Source organism: Mus musculus, chromosome 18, assembly GCF_000001635.26.
Source record: "Mus musculus strain C57BL/6J chromosome 18, GRCm38.p6 C57BL/6J".
In the NCBI taxonomy this organism is placed as follows: domain Eukaryota; kingdom Metazoa; phylum Chordata; class Mammalia; order Rodentia; family Muridae; genus Mus; species Mus musculus.
This window is the reverse complement of record NC_000084.6, coordinates 75,345,320-75,367,288: the sequence shown is the minus strand read 5'-3', so window position 1 is coordinate 75,367,288 and position 21,969 is coordinate 75,345,320. Positions and strand designations below refer to the sequence as shown.

General features: G+C 47.2%; 1 long non-coding RNA gene across 1 annotated transcript; it reads left to right on the top strand.

The window, feature by feature from the left end:
• Positions 1 to 200: 200 nt before the first annotated feature.
• On the top strand, positions 201 to 8,650 carry Gm20544 (predicted gene 20544). Its single transcript, NR_155535.1, has 7 exons — positions 201 to 359; positions 1,427 to 1,494; positions 2,054 to 2,214; positions 2,442 to 2,578; positions 2,955 to 3,116; positions 3,216 to 3,359; positions 6,784 to 8,650. It is a non-coding gene; the product is annotated as a predicted gene 20544 (long non-coding RNA).
• The last annotated feature ends 13,319 nt before the right edge of the window (positions 8,651 to 21,969 follow it).

The window sequence follows — 21,969 nt, the reverse complement described above, 5'->3', positions numbered from 1 at the left end:
CCGCCCCCAGCCGCCGCCGCCTCCTTCCCGCCCCCCCACCCGTCCCTCTGCTCGGCTGGTTCCACTGCGCAGTGGCGCGCCCGGCTCCGGCCTCGTCACGTGGCCGTCTAGACACCCTGTCGCTTTAAAAAAAAAAAAAAGCGATTGTGTTTCGCAAACAACAGATCGGGTTTCTAAAAGCTATTTCAACCCCCCTCCCAGTTACTGCCACCCTCTCCCAGGTCTAGAGAGGGGTACCCACGGTGGAGGGAGGTGGGAGGCCGAGACGGCCCCGGGGGTCGGCGGAGACCCAGCGGGAGCAGGGGGAAATCGGAAGAGCTGGGGGCATGGAGCGGGCGAGTTTGGAGCGGAATGAGCCGGTTAGTGGCCCGATTTAGACCAGCAGAGCTCGCCCGGGCGCTTCATTCATTCGTTTTGTTTTAAGGCCCTGGCGGCGGATCCCTTGGAAAGGGGAGGAGATCGCTGTCTGTTTCAAAGACATTTACACCGGCCAGGACGGAGGCCCTGGGAAGTGTGCGCTAGAGGGAACAGCCGGGCGGCCGAGGGCGGAGAGGCGGCGCGAATGTGACCTCAGCGGCCGCCGCGCTCCCTCCCGCCCTCTCCCGCTCCGGGCTCGGGTTTCTAGGACTGCCTGGAGAAGTGTGTCTTGTGCACAGCTCTGGAATGCATTTGGCAGGCTGACGAGCAGCGAGGGGCAGCATCCTGGAGGGAGGAGGGGTGCAGCTCGCCCGCGCGCCGCCGGCAGGTTTCCTCCCGGCCTGGAAGACCTCCGGCACCCGCCACTCGGCCTCCCGGCGCGCTAACCTTGCCCAGCCAGCAGACCTGCTTAGAGCATCCAATCGCATGCGGGGCCTGCTTAGGGTCAGAGAGTTTATTCCTTCACCATAGGTTCCAGAGAAAGCTATCCCCAGATGCAAGTGATTGCTAGGAAGTAGAAAAGGTATTTGTCAAGCAAAAGTCCGTGGAGCAGGTCTGAGGATAGTACTAGAGTGTTAAATGTTACTGAGACAACTAGTTGGCATGGTGATCCAACCTGACATATTTAGTAGGTTTTTGAAAAGTTGCTTGAAATTGTAACATTAGGACAGTCATGAAACTTACGGGGGGGGGGGGGGGTAAAAGAATTTTTTTTTACCAGATGTGGAATATAATATTTATTTCTTGCCACTGGAATGATATGTTCTGGAAAAGATAAATTATAAATACCCTTTCTTTCCAGTAACGTTTGTTTCTAACCTGATAGATAATTGACACACATTTAGAGGGCTGGGGGTATAATTCCTTAGAGACCCTGGATTCAGTGACTAGCAACACTAACTAGGAATCATCATTTTGAATTAGGTTCTCTGACCATTCCCCTTCCACACTAAACTCTTACAACTAGAAAAGAAAACCAACAAGTTCTATCACATGATTCTCTCCCTAGGGAGCCCTACGTTGTGGAAGGAAGACAACAGTATAGGACCATCAGCAGGACCGGACAGAGAGGGGCACGTAAGCAGTAATTACTGGATGGCATAGTAATTCTACTAAAAATTAAAATGCCACTTATTGGAATGGTGTGTGAACACTCTAAAGCAACCCGGGAAGAAGACAGCAGTCAAGAAGACCAAGGAAGGAAATGGAGGAGGGATGACCCCACCATTACAGGCAGGGAAGGACTGACCAAAGAGACAGAAATGTAGTCTAGGAAATGTGTCATCTTAGAAAGGAACGGGAAGGGGCTGGAGAGGTGGCTCAGAAGTAAAGAGCAGTGGATGCTCTTTCAGGGGACCTGAGTTGGCCTCCTAATGTCTTCAGGTACCTCCTAACTGCATGTAACTCCAGCTCCGGGAGATTCTGGATTCTTCTGGTCTCCACGGCACTGCGTTCACGCGCACGCGCGCGCGCACACACACACACACACACACACACACACAAATTAATCTTAGAAAAGCATAGGAAGCCTGATTTTTTGTTTGTTTGTTTGTTTTGGGGTTTTTTTTTTGTTTGTTTTGTTTTGTTTTTGAGACAGGGTTTCTCTGTATAGCCCTGGCTGTCCTGGAACTTGTAGACCAGGCTGGCCTTGAACTCAGAAATCCGCCTGCCTCTGACTCCCGAGTGCTGAGATTAAAGGTGTGCACCACCACACCCGACAAGGAAGCCTGTTTTAAGAAGTGATTCCATGGAGGAGTTCTGCGGCGGCTCAGGGCTTGACTAAACAGTGGACCTCAGGTAAGATGCTGCCTTGAAAGACTGTCTAAGGCTTTTTTTTTTTTTTTTTTTTTTTTGAGACAGGGTTTCTCTGTGTAGCCCTGGCTGTCCTGGAACCCACTCTAAACCAGTCTGGCCTCAAACTCAGAAACCCACCTGCCTCTGCCTCCTAAATGCTGGGATTAAAGGGTGTGCCACCACTGCTCTGCTAGTCTAAGGCTTTCCAGAGAAGGATCATGTTCTTGCAGGGTCCCATTTCTCTCAGTAGACAAGAGAGGCTAAACCAGGCTGCAGGTGACAGGAAGAATTGAATAAACTGAAAGCAAAGGGCAGCCTTCTAATTACGCTTCGTGGCTATGTGGACAACCTGGAGAAGTCTGGAAACGTGAGTGGTGCTAATCCCCTTTGTAATGAAAGGCCCGGGTAAAAACAGATGGGGCAAGTAGGTGTAATGGGTATTTCAGGAGCTTGAATCTGATGTCACAGCTTGTCTGGATGGGACGTGCATCTACTTGCAGAGCTATGTTCCCATCTAGTGTAATTGTGGGTGTTTTAATTCAGGCGTCACCTCTATTTTGTCCTCTCTCCACAGCTTTCCTCCTCCATTTTACTACTTGAGGGAGCAGTGGGTGGGATACTAGGCAAGTAGCTGCAATGGCTGGTGCTTTATGGTTCCCTGGCATCCCCTGAATCTGTTAACATCCCAACCTTCTTGACAGCCAGCCCCACCCCATCACATTCTTACTCCTTCCCTTTCCAAGAAAGAAGCCAGAAGCCCGAAGCCAGCAGTAGAGCTCTGACTGGCTTGTATGCCTAGAAAGGAAGGGCTCTTCTTTCGCCTCACGGGCACAAATGGGACCCACGAGCGCCGATTTCAGACTATTCTGATCCCTTCAAAAAGAAAGTTAGGAGTCCAGGCTACTGTGAGTGAATTTGATTCTAATTGTTTCAGAGAATATGGAATAAAATATCTCATTTGCAGTTGTTTATTTCCTGTTGTGGCTTCTATTTTCATCTTTCAGTCACTTTGGTGATAGTAATCAAACCCTAATCACGGTGCAGCCACAAGTCACAGAGACCGAAATAGCAGACTTATGACAGACAAGGATGGAGACAGCTAAGGAACTGGCTATTAATCACCAGTCCCTCTGCTCACAGCCCATTGGGTAGGTGTCTGGAGAAGAGCTGAAGCAAAGGGTTATCAGCCTGTGCCCCAGGCCTCTGAGCAGCCAAGGCCCCTAGGTCCCAGAACAACACAGTGAACAGGAAATGGCCTCCAAGAAAGTTAAGTTCTCTGCATGTGTCAAGGAGAGGTGGTTCACAGAAAGACCTGTTTTGAGCCAAATCAAGGCCAAGAGGAGTCTCCCAAAACTCTTGCCAGCTCAAAATGACCACAAGCAAAAGCAGAGAAATCGCCTCCCTAGGAGGACGAGATTCTGGCTATTGGTTCCTTTCTCCGTTTGTTTGTTTGTTTGTTTTTTGGTTTTTTGGTTTTGTTTTTTGAGGTTCCAAGATGGAAGAGCAAGAAGCTCACAGTGCCCCTGGGGACGGGGTCAGGGTGAGGCAGGGACAGTTTTTCTTGCAAAAGCCGAAAGGAGAAACAATTGGAAAATATCAACATTTCTTGCACAATCGCCCCCCCCCCAAGAATGTGTGAGTGAGCCCTAAACCATCCTCAACTGGCAGCTTTACAAACGGAAGTGAGGTTACGAAAGCAAGGCGGGCGTGAGTAAGGCTGGCGGGGCACTCAGCACTTCTTGCCTTATCTCGAGAAGAACTCGAACTTAGTGAATGAAAACGCATCTGATTCACAATCAAATAAAGACGCCATAAGTCCTGACTCATCAAATACTGTAGCGTTACAGGCAAGCTGTCAGCTGATCCAGAGTGGCTGCCAGGTATCTGTCCAGAGCACTCAAGTTAGGTGCTGAGCGTGGGGTGAGGACACGCGAAATGGATGCTTGTTGTAACAACGAAGACAGCAACATCCAGAAATAGTGGCGTAGGGATAGATATTTAAATATATAATCATGTTGAAATTCCTCTAACCCCAAACAAGGGCCATGGATAGCTAATGGGCAGGGTTGGGAGGGGAGTCCAGGCACGTAGCTTTTTGGACTGCTTGAATTCCGGAGCCAGGGAGCACGTTACTCATCCACAAACGCGGAGCTGTCAATTGTTTTAAGCCTTGCCTGCGTTTCTCATTTCCTGAAAATCACTGCTGACAGTCTTGTGTCCAAAGACAGGTTGGCCAGGTCCCATGCAGAGGTGATGCTATAGCTAGCATGTCTCTCTGTGGAGCAGTTGCTATAGGAAGGCCAGTGACAACAGAAGCCGGTATCTCATCTCAGAGAGCAAGGAAGGGCAGAGAGCCTGCTCCCTCTCTGACCCTGGCAAGAGTCAGAAAGAGTCACAATCCAAAGACATTCTAGATACCAGTCAGGGGCGAGTCTATAACCCAGGGCCAGAGGCCTGACAAAGGCTGGTATGATGATGGAGGCTCAGGGAGGAGACTGCCCCGTCCGAGAAAAGGAGAGCTTTGCTTGGGGAGACCAAAATGGACGCACGTGACTCTCTGTTCACTTAGCAGTCACTGATTCAGAGCTGATGTCCCAGGCGCTGGGAGAGACCTTCTGGGGGATGTCAGCGGCCATATTAAAACAGCTTCTGTCCCCAAGGAGGGAGTGAGGAAGAAGGGGGGTGGGAGTTGGGGGGATACCCTATCCTCACCAAATGGACTCTGACTGGAGAACAGAGAATAGCAGGTTTATTCTGCGTAGGGGCATCTCGCGTGGTTCCTCGAAGGGAGAAGGTTTGAGGGCTGGGAGGACTGAGCTGAGTGAGAAGCTTCTGATGGTACTGATGGTCCTAGCAGAGGCAAAAACAAGGCCAGGCTGGAGTTCAGAAAGAGAGGACGCCCTGGGATATATAAGCCCCCCCGCACCCCAACATGGCAAGAATGGGAAAAGATAAAGTAGATCCTAACCCAGAAGAACCCTGGTCTACCCTCATGCTATTCTGAGTACTGTCCAGGTTCCTATCTAGAACCCCAAGACACAGATCTACTTCAAGATTCTAGTCATGTGGGGCTATTAAGTGGTCTTTGTTACTGTCTAATTTGTGCCTGGTTTCTATCTTTCCATTGCCTGTAAACTTTCAAAGTGTCACATAGGCGCTGGGTGCTGGTTAAGATCTGAGTGGGGTAGCCTGATAGTGGGGAATTGTAGCCAGCAGCCTGTAGGACAGGGACTATTCCCCTTTAGTACAGTGTCACTTTCTGAGGTTGGCCACATCTAATGGTCCTGGCTTATCATAGAACTCACCAGTTCACCAGAAGAGCCCAGTCTCTCTCTCTCTCTCTCTCTCTCTCTCTCTTCTTTAAAGATTATTTATTTATTTTATGTATATGAGTACACTGTAGCTGTCTTAAGGCACACACCAGAAGAGTGCATCAGACCCCATTACAAATGGTTGTGAGCCACCATGTGGTTGCTGGGATTTGAACTCAGGTCCTCTGGAAGAGCAGTCAGTGCTCTTAACCGCTGAGCCATCTCTCCAGCCCCGAGCCCAGACTCTAGAAGTCGGTCCCAGAAGACCTAGAGAAGTAGTTCTTAACCTATGGGCTGCAACCCCTTTGGGAATGCATATCAAATATTCTGCAAATCAGACATGCGAATTACAATTCATAAAGTAGTAACATGACAGTTATAAAGTAGTGATGAAAACATTGTTATGGCTGGGGGTAATCTTAACATGAGGAACTGTATTAAAGGGTTGCAGCATTAAGAAGGCTGAGGACATCTTCACCAGAGGGACAGGAAGGACCCCCGCCCCCGACCCAATTCTGGAATTAAGCAGACTTTGCGGTCATTGCTAACTCCTCAGAGGCCTTTGGAGAAGCAGTTTCCGTTGTCTGCCTGCCTTCCTCCTCCGAGTCCTCCGAATTAACAAAGTCTTGTGTGCCAGACTCTGAGCATCCCTCCGAAAACAAAGTGCGCCCCACAGGGCTGCTTGGAAGATGTGCTGCCACTGTGGGAGCCCAAGTTTATGTAAACCCGGTGGCATACAGATGCTAATCTCTGTTATTATCATGAATCCTGAGGTCTGAGCCTCTGGTCTAACCTTGCGGAGCCTAGGAAATGCATTGGTAATTGTCCAAGCAATAGGGTAACTAACTGAAGGAAACCACTCTTTGGTGACTAGAATTTTGTTTGGGTGTGGGGGTTTTTATACCAGTCTCCATGGGGTTTTACAAAGACCGGTTATAGCTCATCCTAAGGGAAAGCCTGGTGTTTGAGTTTAAAAACAAATAGGACTGGGAAATCTTTTCCTGTTGCAAAGAGAGAACATTAACTGAGAAAACAAGTGCGGGTTTACTTCTTTCCTGGTGCGAGCCAGTATTTCCCTGCACCTTGGCAATAGCTCCATTTGTAATGACAGACAGCGGAGGAGGGAAGGGTTCCCCTTCACAGAGGAGGCACCCAGGATTCTGCCGCTCTGAGCCCTGTCTCTCCATCCCACGGACATTTGTTCTGAAGGATCTCATGGTTATAGGAAATGATGTTATCGAGCTGTCTTGGTGTTTTGCAGACCCGAGGGTGAAGGATGAGGAGGATGGAAGAAAATGGGAGTGGCGCTTGCTGCAAAGGGTCTCGAAGGGTCTCAGCACCTGCGAACTGGCTCCAATCCAAACTCCACTATTCATGGTCAAGTTCACATAGGGCTTGGGGTTCTAACAAGATGTGACTAAACTTACGTTTTCTATCTTATTGATTGTTGTTGATGCACGTCTGGTGGTACATGCTTGAAGAACACAGACACCCTGAGAAGAAAGACATAGCTCCCCAGATTCCAGCACGCACTTCTCTGTGAGCTACCACTGTAGCTGAAGATACAGGGCTCAGGAGGAACACTTGGCCTTCGCTCTGAACTTCAGGCCCACGTAACCATCAGCCGACATGACACTGCAAAGGCACCTTAGCTCTGCTGTCCCAGATGGCCAAGCCAACCTTATTCCAGAAGCTACTTCTCCTGATGTAAGAACCAGACACAAAGGACAACCTCTGCCTCACCCTCCTTCACACAACACTGAGTCTGTCATCTTTGAAGCATTTCTCAAGCCATGTTTATTCCCCTGGCCTACGTGGAACACAGCCAGGGTACGGAACACAACCTCAGCACCGGTCTGCTTTCCTCTCCCCATTTCTGGTCTTTCTCAGATGCCCAGAGCTCCTCTGTCCCAATGACTGCTTATCAAAGATCTCACTGTGTCCCCACCCAAGGGGTCTTTGGCCACCCTGTGAAGTCCTAGTGGCCTGGAGTTTGCCCCCTTTCCCAGACACCTTAGGGTTCCTGCTGCAGCTCCAGAACTGGGGGAGCAGGGTTGGGGGTGAGTGTGTGTGTGTGTGTGTGTGTGTGTGTGTGTGTGTGTGTTGACTCACCCTGCAGTATTCTCTCCATCTGCACAGGTCCCCAGTCTCTGAGACTGAATCACCCCTCTTTCACTATGCCTCTGCACAGCTGCCCTTGTGCTCCCTCTCCTTGCCCCGCCTCTTTTTAAGACAGTATTATGCAGCCCTGGCTGTCCTGGAACTTATGTAAACCAGCCTGGCCTTGAACTTGCAGAGATCCACCTGCCTTTGCCTCTGCCCCTGCCCCTGCCCCTGCCCCTGCCCCTGCCCCTGCCCCTGCCTTTCTGCCTCTGCCTCTGCCTCTCTGCCTTTCTGCCTCTGCCTCTCTGCCTCTGCCTCTCTGCCTCTGCCTCTCAAGTGTCAGGGATTAATGCCTGCCACCTCCCCAGTCCCACCCCTCTCCATCTACCATGTGGGTTCCACGGGGCAAACCCAAGTCATCAGGCTTGTTGGCCAGTGCCTTTATCCACTGAGCCAAGCCGCTTGGTGTGTCTTTGATGGTGATTATTTACAGGAGCTATTCAGCAAGGTTAAATGCTGGCAACCCAATGAGGGGGTCTCTTGATCCAAAACTGAGAAGTTGAGGCACTATTTCAGAATGACCAAAGACAGTAGAAGAATCTAGATATGTCGATGATGAGAACAATGATAACTCCAAAAGCTGAGGGAAATTAACTCAAAATCTTCCAGCTTCCTTTTCCTTACCTAGTTTGGCGGACTCCAACTCTTGGGATAGCTTTTTTTCTGGCCCCAAACTCACCTGATTCGTCTGTCCACTGCCACACTGAAGAATGAACAGCTGTCTCAGAGAGCTTGGCTCCAGAGCTCTGCAAAAAGAGGACACCTTGCCTTGAGCTGTGTTTCCAGAATGTATTGCAGCCCCCAGAGTCATGTACTGTGACCAGGTGAGGACATGCATCTTCTGTTCTCCTGCACCCAGGGCCCCAGCAACCAAGGATCTGGGGACATGGCGGGTGTTTGGCAGGTTCGCACTCTGAAAATATTTGATGAGACTCAGTATATGCTAAATAAACACTGGATCAAGTTCTTGGTCTCTCCTTTGGGGAATTTACAGTCTATCCTACAGAGAAGATTGAAAATAACCCTTTGGTGTGTATGCATGTGTGTGGGGGTGTGTATGTGTGTGTGTGTGTGTGTGTGTGTGTGTGTGTGTGCAGGGTTTCCTCTGTATATGTAATCCAGGCCTTTAACTTTTGATCCTCCTGTCTCTGCCTTCCAAGTGGCTAAGATTACAGTCACTATACCCAGCCTTCTTTTACTTTTTCTTGTTTGCTTTGGTTTGGTGAGTCTCACTAAGTTGTCCAGGCTGGTCTTGAACATTCAAATCTTCAGGGTTCCTGTACAGCCAGGGCAAGCTTGATGTTTTATAAATGACAGTTAGCCTCAGTGGCAAGAGCTTTGAGTAGACTGAGGGAGTTGAGTGGGAGAGGCAGAGTAAAGGTGAGAATGACGTCAGGAGTAGCATCTGGAATACCAGAGTGGGAAGAACGAGGTCCAGGAAAGAGTCTTCCAGGAATGAGAGAGCCAGGTCCTGGCTGCTGTGTGGGTGAGCCAACAGGTGAGCTGGCTTGCAGCCCACTGGCCTCGCCTGGAGGCCATCACGACTGGGTGTGTCAGCTGCAGGGAGCTGTGGAGCATGGAGAAGGCCTTAGTGACTGGATTGTGCAACACCTTGGAGCACTCATTCCGTGAGATGGAAAGTGCTACCAAGTCAGACAACTGTGATATCAGGGATAGCCCAGAGCATACAGGACATCAGGTATCCCCTCTGTCCCCAGTCGCTGTGTCACCTCAACTTCCCATCCATAAAACAAGGGCAGTCATCCCTCTAGTGGAGAGTGGGCTGGGAGTTTGATGAGATCATGGATGAGAAGGGGGGGAAGAGAAGCTGCTGTCAAATCATGATACAGGAAGATGCAGAGCAGGCGGAAGGCACCCTGAACCTCAGCACACAGTGGGCGGGGCCCCTCCAACCACTGTGCATTCCGCTTCAGGATGGCACTGCAGCCATTCCGGTCCATTCTAGTGTTACTTTAAACCATCTCATCCTGTCTGGGGAGCACCTTAAGCAGTGAGGTGAACAACCAGAGGAAAATAGCTTCAAGGATTCCCTGAAACTGGGCTGGAGAGATGGATCCGTGGTTAAGAGCGCTGACTGCCCTTCCAGAGGTCCTGAGTTCAAATCCCAGCAACCACATGGTGGCTCACAACCATCCATAATGAGATCGGATGCTCTCTTCCGGTGTGTCTGAAGACAGCTAGAGTGTACTCATATACATAAATAAATCTTTGTAAAAGAAAGAAAGAAGGAAAAGTAATTCCCTGAAACTGACCAGATTCTGTAGGCAATTCCCTGCCAGAGTAAATACACACACACACACACCAAGCCCATTGGACCAACACTGAGGCACCTGGAAAGAACGCTCTCCAACCTGCTGAGCTGTCTGCAGGCTGTGCACTGTGCTCCAGGCTCCCTGCTTTGTGAGTTGTCACTCATGCTGGAGTGGACTTTGAGTTATTTCTAGTCCTATAGATAACCGCAATGAAACTCACCAGGTTGGCCTTCAGTGGTATCCACACTTTGGTCTGTAGCATGTTTCATCTCCCAGGAAAGGTCTTGTCACACAACAGCAAGTGTATGTGTACGCACCCGCAGAGATGCCACAGTGTGGCTCTCAGAGCCGGGGCTCTGCTTCACCCTTCTGTGGGTTCTTCAAATAAAACTCAGCTCATCAGACTTACATCGTTAGGTGGTAAGCACCTTTCACAGCTGAACCATCTTGTATGGTGTGTTAGGTAGAGTTGGGAGGCTGAGACACGGGCCCTGCTATGTAGCCTTGGCTGGCCTTGAACTCAAAACAAGGTAGAAGAGGAGATCTAATTCCTCCCATACTTGTCCTCTGATCTCAATGCATTGACTATGGTGCTCCAACACACACATGCACACACATGTACACATGCACACACATGTACACACACACACACACACACAATAAATAAATAATAAATAAATAAGCAAACAAAACAAAACAAATCACCAAAACCATAAATGGAGTCTGCTGGGCACATAACTAATTAGTGGAATGCTTGTGTAACAAGCGCAGGACCCAGCGGCCAGTCCCTAACCCGGAATTAAAGGACAGGTGTAAAAGCCCGGCGTGGCGATGCACACCTTTAATTCCAGCACCTGGGAGGGAGGCAGAGACAGGCGAATCTCTGAGTTTGAGCCAGGACTACAAATAACAACAAACAAACAAACAAAAACCACGTAGGCAGACCTGAGAGTTCAAGGCCCTGGGTTACATAAGGTCCTGAATTAATAAAAACCAGGGAATGGTCATTCAGATTTGTAATCCGGCTCTTGCGAGGGAGAGGCACAAGGACCATAAACTCAGCTATCTATCCTCGACTATTAAGGAAAGCTCAAGGCCAGCCTGGACTACCTGAGACTCTGTCTCGAGCAAGCGGATGAATGACAAAGCAGGCTGGAGGCTATATGTAGGCTAAGAACAAATCTGTCCCGTTTTACTGAAGTAACCTTGAACTTGGGGATGGGGGTCCTTGACGAAACCTCCTCAGACACCAATGGGTTTTGTGATGCTCTAGTACCTAAGTCCTGAGAGGTCTTCCTTCTCGAGATGGTTGACCAGTATCCCCTCTGACTGGATGAGGTGTATAGTAACTTGCTAGGATCTCACGTCCCTTCCTGTTTTCCTTTTATGGACAGATGCATGCTAAGCAACGTATGAGGAGAAAGATGCTGAAGAGACCCTTTGATAACAATGTGAAACTGGCCATTTGTTTAAAGATCCATACAAACACTGGACAGTGGTAGCACAAACCTTTAATCCCAGCACTCTGGAGGCAGCAGCAGGCAGATCTCAGTGCCTTCAAGGCCAGCCTAGTCGACAATTATTTCCAGGACAGCCGGGGCTACACAGTGAAATCCTGTCTCAAGGAAAACAAAAAGAGTGAAGACTGGGCTTTTAGGAGGTCCAAACCTAGTCAGTGCCTTTTGTAGCGTGGGTTTAGAGTCAAAGGCTCTGAAACAACCTGTTCCAAGCTCCTTTATCCCTCAGAAAGACCCAAGATATTCATCTTCTGTTGCATGAGTCTTACACTCATGTGTACACAGGGAAGGAAGGAAGGAAGGAAGGAAGGAAGGAAGGAAGGAAGGAAGGAAGTCCTTTTGCAATTTTTACTGAGAATATAGTAAAGTCCATGAGTAAATTAAGCTAAACAGTGAGATTTACAACCATCAGGGCTGGAGAGATGGCTTAGCAGTTAAAAACAATGGCTGTCCAGTGTCTACTTCCAGAGACAAGGCACCCACAGGGAGGTTCCCAACCATCTGTAACTCCAGTTCCAGGGGATCCAATGCTCCCTTTTGGTCTTCGTGAGCACCAGGCACACACCGGGTGCACAGACATCTGAACAAATAAAATAGCAATAAAAATAAATGAATTAAAAATTAAAACTTCAGGTCTACTAGTCAGTTTATTATCACTATGCCCAACTACTGGACAGGAATAACGTTATGGAGAGGAAATGTAGTTTTAGTTTTGTTGTTTGTTTACTTGTATGGTTGTTTCTTCCTCCATTTTTGGTTTGATTTGAGACAGGGCTTTATGCTTTAACCCAGGCTGTCCTGGAACTCACCAAGTAATCCAGGCTGGTCTTGTGCTCATAGTAATCCTCCTGCCTCAGCCTCCCAAGTGTTAAGATTCGAAATGTGAGTCCCCCATACCTGAGGGGAAGTTTTAATTTCACAGAAAATTTGAATTTCATAATTCATGGTGAGCATGTAAATGGCTGATTCTTTCTGGTAGACGATTTGGATTGATAACCTTAAAAATGTTCCCATAGAGAAAGAAAATCTGGGGTGAACCTAGACACACACTGGAATATTACTCAGCCCTAAAAGGGACTATCCAACACATGCTACAATGTAGATACACCATGAAGACATTCTACTAAGTGCAACAAACCGGTCCTCACAGAGGAGGGCTGCTGTGGGGTTCACTTTGGTGAGGTTGTAAAAAGCAGAAAGAATAGGTTTATGTATAGTGAAGTTCCGGGTTTGCTCGTTTGTTGTGACTGTCCTGGAAATGATAGAGTGATGGTTTATCCGACAACGGATACGTGTTTGATACCACTAAATTCCAGTTTACTTTAAAATGGTTAAAATGGTCAGTTTGATGTTATATACATTTTACTATAAAAAAAATAAATAAAAGTTCCTCATCTCCTCGTCTCTATCCCCAGTAGTCTGTCTAGGAGTCTCCTCAAAAGACATAATCAAAAATGAGGACCATATGTTGGCATGTGAGGCTTGACTCGAATCTTATATTGGAGGAAAATAAGGACCAACCCAGCGCAAAACCATAGCAGAATGAAGAGCGTTCGGAGTTATCTGTAGTGAGAAGGAGCAAGATGCCTCCTTTAACAAGCCACTCTGGGAGGACACAGAGTGAACCACAAGACAAAGCCTGAGCCGCTAACAGCCACATTTCAAACCATCTCCACCGAGCAAGCCCCGCTGGGGGGACATCTGCACCCGGGTTTATCTGCCGGGAAAGCGGCATCAGCAACCAGTGGGTATTCTGGGTGGTAGGGACCACAGGACCGTGTTTATGGTCTTCATCTGCATCCCAGTGTTTGGAGATAAACATGCATTAATTACTTTTATGTTGGGAGAAATGATAAATCCGTGTTGAGAACGCCGTAGAGCTTGCCGGAGCATCTCCCATTCCCAGCTGGATCCGGTCTGTTCGGGAAGTGGTTAGACCCCAGGCGGCTGCCACAGCACATGCTTCCCATCACTCTAGGGGTGAGTCAGGTCTGTGATGTATGTTGGTGTCTGCAAAGCACCCGGGCCACCACGTGGGTGTTCATAATGAATATTTGTGCGTAGGTAACTGTGGCCTGAAAATGCTTTCTTTCCTCTGCTTTGAGGCATCTGGGGGCCCTGCTGGCCTGCAGTGGCTTTAGCAAGACTTTTTGAATATGTACAGAAGTTGCTTAGAGAGAACAGGTCAGAGATGCTACAGACATGGGTCTGTTGTGTATTCCCCATTTGAACAGGATGTGGCTGACAAGAATGATTCACGGGGGGTTAGCTAAGATGTCAAAACACAATTGCATGTCAAATACTTAGCAGTCCATGTTTAAGGGGGTGGGGCGTCAGCAGTTTGATTGAAATAATACTATTCTAACAGAAGAAAAGCTCTGATTTCTCAATAGAAACCAATAAAGGTAACAGTTTATTCCAAAATCTACATATGATTGCAATGAAGAAAAAAATCTCTCTCTCTCTCTCTTTCTTTCTTTCTTTCTTTCTTTCTTTCTTTCTTTCTTTCTTTCTTTCCTTCTTTCTCTTTCTTCCTTTCTTTCTTTCTTTCTTTCTTCCTTTCTTCCTTTCTCTCTCTCTCTCTCTTTCTCTCTCTTTCTTTCTTTCTTTCTTTCTTTCTTTCTTTCTTTCTTTCTTTCTCTCTTTCTTTCTTTCTCTGTGTAGCTCTGGCTGACCTAGAAATCAGAGATCTGCCTGCCTCTATCTCCAAGTGCTGGGATTAAATATGTGCACCTCCACCGCTCAGTGGAAACTTCTAACTACTAAAGAAAACCTGAATGCCCCCTTCCAGGCTGGGAAGACTCCATGTTATGTAGATGTTAATCCTTTTCAAATTGAGGTATTGGCCCCATCTGAGGTTCATGCAAAATTTAAGCGAGGGAGTTGGCCAGGCTGATGGACTACAACTTAAGCTCAAATGGAAGATAAATACTAGGTATTTTGATAAATAAAAGCCATGGGCCAGTATTAGGCCAACCTAATATTAAAAGCACTGTAAAGCCTTTGTAATGTATGAGTTAGTCTGTAGTTTCTAATTGGTACTTACACAGAGAGCCATGAACAGAACCCAGAATCCAGAAATACTTTAAATACATATGGCTTTTGTCAAAGGTCAGTGTATGGTTTGGGTAACTTCTATATGTTTATTTTCTATCTTATTCATTTCTGTCCTTATTTCTTTGGGCTTAATTTTTTTATTGTGTATATTATTAGTGTGTGTAGCATACAATGCATGTGAATGCAGGCATGTGTGGAGGTTGTATGACAACCTTCCGAAGTCAGCTCCCTCTTTCTCCAGGTTCCAAGGATCAAGTCAGCAAGGACTTGTGACCCGGGCAGGCCATCTTAGCTCTTAATGTGACTCCCCCCTCACCCTGCCCAAACTAATCTGAAATATTAAAATCATTGATTTTCAGCTCTTCTTCATTTATGGTGGAAATGTAGACCATGCATTTTCTTTTACATGATGTTAGCGACGACTTTCCATTCTTGGCCTTCTTTTATATTGCACTATTATCTCGTCCACAGTCTTCCCCTGGGGTCATTAAGGGAATGCTTCTTTGTTCCCAAATATCTGAGGACAGCTTTCTTTTTGTATCTTAGTCTCACAATGGTCAGAACGCACTTTCTGCATGGTTTTAAAGTGCTGTAGATATATAAACATGGAATTCCAACCTACACACGGCTGCATGTATGTGCTCAGGAGGCAGAGGCAGCAGATTACAGGTTCAAAGCCAGGCTGGGCTACATGGCAAGACTTCGTCTTAAAGCAAAGCTTTCTATATATAAATTTAAATTTTGTATTTATTTGTTTTATTGTACTTAGGTACTATGTTACAGAGGTGGAGACATATGTAACCAGAGGGCAATAGTGTGAAATTGGGTCTTTCCTTCTGTCTTTCCATGGGGTTCCAGGGAGAGAATTCAGATGGCCAGGCACTTTACCTGCTAGGTCATCTCACTGGCCCTATAGAAGCTGTGTGTTGTTTGTTTGTTTGTTTTGTTTTGTTTTAAGCCAGGCCTGTTGGCATCACTAATCCTAGCTACTCAGGGGGTAGAAGCAGGAGAATCAAAAGCTCATGGCTGCCTGGGCTACAAAATGAGCCAGTCCAGTCTGGGTAACTTAAGAGACTGGGTCTCAAAAACAAAATGCACAGAGCTGGAGAAATGGTTTCACAGTTAAGAGCGCTTGCTGTTCTTGCAGAGGCCCAGGAGTTCAATTGCCAGCATCACAGCCACCTGCAACTCCAGTTCCAGGGTAGCTGATTCCTCCGGCCTCTGTGGGCATCCACAGTCACATGCACGCACGCACACACACACACACACACCTCCCACAACACTCCCAGACACCCCAAACACACACACTACACACACACAGAGACACACCACACAGAAACACACCACTACACACACAGATACCCCAAACACACAGCCATACCACACACACACACACAGACACACAGACATACACCACACACAGAGACATACCACACACACACAGATACCCCAAACACACAGCCAAACCACACACACACATACACACTACACACACAGATACCCCAAACACACAGCCATACAACACACACACACACACAGCCATACAACACACACATTACACACACACACACACACACACACACACACACACAGCCATACACCACACACACACACACACACGTATACATGCTAAGGAAAATAATACAAAGTAAAAGTGCGGCCAGGTTGTAGCTATGTAGAGTGCTTGCTGACCACGTAGCAGGCCTTAGGTCCAATGTTTAGTTCCATCAAAGAAAATTTTAAAAAGCTGAAGATGGCCAGCAGTCTATGTCAATATTCTTCCTGATTAGGTGGGGAAATAATAATAATACTTATAGTATTAATATGAGATTAATATGAGAATTAAGTAATATTAATATACATTAAGCACTTAGCGTATTGGCACTTTTAGAGTAGAGTTCTCTAATTGCTGTAAAGAAGAGAACTCATCAGGATTAGGGGTTTTGGCTCTTTGAGACAGGGTTACTCTGTGCAGCCCCAGTTGCCCTGGAACTCACTATGTAGACCAGGCTGGCCTTGAACCTCGAACCAGGTTCCTCCACCTGCCTCTGTTTCCCCAAGTGCTGAGATTAAAGGCACGGCAAGAGCCCTAGCCACTACCCAGCTAAGACTAAGCTTTTAAATGTAAATTGTAACTCTTTTGAGGCAAGACCTTGTGCTAAATTGTAATTCTTTTGAGGCAGGACCTTGCGTGGCCCACACACGTTTCACACATGTTGCAGTTTTCCACCGGCTTGGACCACAGCTTTGTACCACCATACCCAGCTAGGGTTGTCACTAACAACGCTGACTCAAACACAGAAGGGATGCACTCTCAATCCAGAGGCAGATGAGCTCAGTTAGAGTTAAAGATGAAACCTTAGATTCTGAAAGAGGAGCTGCTGGGTAGTCCCTTTCCCTGGGAATCCTGGACTCTAGGGGTGAGCATCAGGAGCAATCGATGGGTGGATCACTCAGCCCTGAGCAGACTTCCATTTAGGAAGAGTAGGTTCCCTGCTTTCAAGGAAAGCCTTTCTCTTCCAGCTTTCTAGCTAAAAGGACATTCACCCTACTGAGCCAGCTCTTGACTCTAACACAGAGAACGCACTCCCACCCCCAACCTTGTTTAAAGCTCCTGACAGTCTCTTTCAACTTCTGTTCTGGGGCACTAAATGCTCTATTCTGTCCAGTGATCACTCCTGGACATGATTTCCAAATCCCTTCCATCCTGGCTACTCACCTTTGGGGACCTCCCTGGGTCAACACTCCTGTTGAAAGCTAGCACCCTGCTGGGCAGTGGTGGCACATGCCTTCTTTAACCCTACTTGGGAGGCAGAGAAAGGTGGATTTCTGAGTTCGAGGCCAGCCTGGTCTACAGCGTGAGTTCCAGGACAGCCAGGACTACACAGAGAAACCGTGTCTCCAAAAACCAACAACAACAACAACATACAAAAAGAGAAATCTAGCACCCAAATCTGGCGTGCGGGTCTCAAACGTCACTTGCTTGAGTATCAAATGAGCGTGTGATGCAGGAATGAATGAGGTAATCTGGTCACATGACTTGTTGGAGTCACTGAAATGGGAGGGAAACAGCCTGGTACTACCAGCTCACTCTTTTTTGCACAGAAACCTCCCAGCACAGAGCCCTCTAGCCAGCCACAGTGGCCACAACCGTTTTTCATGTTCAATACCTGAAAAATAGCATTGTGTGGCATTCAGGGGGACTCATCTACCTTCTCCTTCCCCAACCGAATCACAGACTCCTGAAGAACAGAAGATAACAACCATACCTGCAGAACTGCCAAGATAGGAGGCCCGTTCCTACAGTGCCCAGGTGTGAGCTGGCAAGGTGGCTTAGCTACCAAAGCTACCATAGATTCCCTCCCTTCCCTTCCCTGGTATTGAAGCCAGAACCTCACATACGCTAGGCAAGCACTGTGCCACTGCGCTGGACCACCAGTGCCAAATGGCAACCTTAATTCAAGATATCATTGGCATCTAACCATTCTCTCTCTCCCTCTCTCTCTCCCTCTCCCTCCCCTCCCCCTCCCCTCCCTTCCTCCTCCCCCCATCTCCGTCTCTCTCTCCCTCTGTCTCTGTTGCTGTTTTCTTGTTTTTGAGACAGGGCCTCACTACGTAACCCCTGTCTGGCCTGAAATTCCCTACGTAGACTAATAAGACTGGGCTGACCTCAAATTCAGATTCTCTGGCTGTGCCTCTACAGTGCAGTGAGTAAATGAATGTGCCACCACGCCGGCACTGGACTGTTCCTTACAGCCACGTGTGGATATAATGCTCTGGAGTCTATGGAAAAGAAATTGAAACAACAACAACAAACTCTGAAGCCTTGAGCTCTACTCTAGGGGTGTGTGTGTGTGTGTGTGTGTGTGTGTGTGTGTGACTGTGTGTGAGACTGTGTGTGTGTGAGAGACTGTGTGTATGTGTGTGACTGTATGTGTGGGTGAGACTGTGTGTGTAAGACTGTGGACTGTGTGTGTGTGACTGTGTATGTGTGACTGTGTGTGTGTGGGAGAGAGACTATGTGACTCTGTGTGACTGAGTATGTATGTGACTATGTGTGTGTGTGACTGTGTGTGAGACTGTGTATGTAGTGACTGTATGTGTGTGTGAGATTGTGTGTGTATGACTGTGTATGTGTGACTGTATGTGTGGGACTATGTGTGAGACTGTGTGACTCTGTGTGACTGTGTGCTTATGTGACTGTATGTGTGTGAAAGACTGTGTGTGTGTGTGTGTGTGTGACTATATATGTGTGACTGTGTGTCTGTGACTGTATGTGTGTGTAAGACTGTGTGAGACTGTGTGTGTGTATGAAACTGTGTATGTGTGACTGTATGTTGTTGTTTAATGTATGTGTATGAGACTGTGAGTGATTGTGTGCACTCTGTGTATATGTGACTCTGTGTGTGTGACAGAAAAACTCCTGTAAATCTCCCAGAGCTTCCTGGGTGTAGCAATTTCCTGTGTCTGTCACCTTTCTTAGGGCGACTCAATTCTACTCATCCCCAGGACTCAGGGAGAAGTCACTGAAAATCCAAACAACTTTCAACACTGGCAGATGAAAATTTCTCACTTTTCTGTTAAACTCAGCCACAAAAGCTAAATATTACAAAAACTTTAGGTTGGGGGGTGGTTGGTGCACGTCTATTACCCCAGCACTCAGGAGGCAGAGGCAGGTAGATCTCTCAGAGTTGGACGCCGGCTTGGTCTACATTACTTCAAGTTCTAGATGACAGGACTACATAATAGAGACTCTGTCTCCAAAAACCTAAATAAATAGGTAAATAAGTGAATAAATAAAATTAAAATAATGCCATAGCATTTTTGCTCATGATATAAAAACTTTCAGACAATACTGTTTTCTCCCTACAGTACTGAGTGTTGAACCTATGGGGGCCTTGTGTGTGCCAGGCAAGAGCTCCCCAACCGAACCAAATCCCCAAGCCCTAGACAGTGACGTTTTTGATGCCAGAAAGACAAGTCGATTCTAGTTTCATGCTTGAATGAAATAAATCGTGAGGAAAATGTTCATTAAACCATATCTAGCCAGGCAGTGGTGGAGCATGCCTTTAATCCCAGCACTCGAAAAGCAGAGACAGGGGGATCTCTGTGAGTTTGAGGCCAGCCTAGTCGACAGAGCAAGTTTCAGGACAGCCAAAGCTACATAGAGAATCCCTGCCTAAAAAAACAACCAACCAAAAAAACCCTTACCTAACGGAACCAAGCGGTGGGTCACAGGGCAGCTGCTTTTGTTTGGTCTGCCAGGGTACATTACTAGGGCAAGAACATTAGGCAGCCCATAATCCCTTAACATGGAAAAGTCCCTTTATCCTCTAGGCCGGAGATTGCTAGACTCCATATTCCCCCTCTTCCTGGCCTTTGGACATCAGGCAATGTGGCTAAGAATGAGTCAGAGATGAAGGCTCGATAGAGCCACCGAGACAATCCTCCCTCGGAAGCTGTCTTCTTCTCTCCTCTTTTTATACTGCTAAGGACTAGAGGAACTTCTGGTGGAACTCTCTATGACCCAGCCTGATGCCCCTCACAGTTTTCTTTCTGTTAAAAACAACAACAACAACAACAACAACAACAACAACAAAGCTGGAAGGAGTAAAATGCTCTCCAGTGCTCCCTCCCGTTTTCCAGGCACAAAACTCCACGTTGGGACCCCAGGAATCTGAAACACTGAAATGAGTCTTGGGTGGTGTTTTAAAGCACTTGTTACATTTATGTATGCATGTGTGTATGTGTGTCCATGACGGTATGTCACAGCACGCTTGGGGTAGGGACAAGGGACAATTTGTGGGAGCTGGTTATTTCCTTGTACCCCGTGGGTCCTGGGGATAGAGTACAGGTCAGGCTTGTTGGTAAGGGCCTTTATATTCCGTGTGACATTTTCAGAAATGTTACCAACACAATGCAGGAGTAGTGGCTCTACTTTAAGATCAGGTAAATGAAGGCACAGATGAATATGTTTGGCCTAAGGTCCCTCCCGTTGGGGCTGATGCTGATCTGGTGGTTCCTATCCCAGACCCATGTAGACAGGTAAGGAGGGTTCCAGAAAGGGCAGGCTGGAAAGTGTCTGTCAGACTACAGTAAAAGGCTATCCTGTAAATGGGATTTCCGCCTTTTTAAAATGTACTTTCAAACCAGGTCTGACGGCGTAGGGAGGCTGAAAGGGCAGAACTTCCAAGGCCTTATGTAGAGTATCCAGCCAGAGTTACTTAGTGGAACTCTGTCTCAGAATAATACAGGTAAAAAATAATTTTAATTAAAAAAAAAAGGTACTTTTTCAACATCTGAAAACTTAGGACATACACAGAGGGATTTCAATATGGAGTCGTTTTAGTTTGGGCAATGGAAGCGGCTTTAAAGTCTCAGGAGTATGGAGCACGAGAGGTGTGAAGAATTATTTCCCTCAGGTCAGCTCACCAACTCTGTCTCAGCAGCTTACGCTCAGCATCTCTGGGAATCTTGAAAGCCATTACTATCATTTCTACTTAGAGTGTCAATGCCCTATTGTGTAAAGACCCAAGCAGAGTGGTACCTGCCTTTAATCCCAGCACTCGGGAGGCAAGGGCAGGTGGATCTCTGAGTTAGAGGCTAGCTTAGTGTTGTTCCAGGATAGCCAGGACTACAGAGAAACCCTACCTCCTCAGCGCCCCCCCAATCCCTAAATAGATAAATAAAATTTAAACTTGGTAGTTAACTATAATTCATCTAACTTGCCCCTAAAATCTTTTTCTCTCTCCCAGCACCTAAATAGGATACTACATAAAATACATTGAATTATTTTTTTGTTTTGTTTTGTTTTTGTTTTTTTCCAGACAGGGTTTCTCTGTGTAGCCCTGGCTGTCCTGGAACTCACTCTGTAGACCAAGCTGACCACAAACTCAGAAATTCTCGTGCCTCTGCCTCCCAAGTGCTGGGATTAAAGGTGTGGGCCACCACGCCCCAGCCCATTGAATATTTTATGTCTGCTTGTGCATGTGAGATTTTCTTTGTCTTTGGCCACCATGACAGTTGAGAAGTTCTGGTCACATATTTTGCGCTGTGCCTCCACGTAGGTTGCTATTGCTCACATGGTTAAACCACCATTTTCATCCATCATAGGGGGTGGGGGAGCATTCCATCAGCATTCTCAGCCCAACACTGAGCACCCTGGTGTGGGACCTCCCCACAACACTAGCGTCTCCCCTCATTCCTCTTTCACTGTCCCTTCATAATCTGGTCACTAAGTAGAGCCCACCCTCAAGAGGAAGAGGCTTAAACGCCATTTCCTTTAGCAACATCTGCAGTTATCTGTATACAGATCTCCTCTTCCTCACGGTTCTTTGGTCTCTTCAATTGTTTCTTTGTATCAGTATGATTCCACTTCTGGGTATTTACACCACACTTTGGATGGAGACCCAGCAATGCATTTTTGGGCCACTCAAT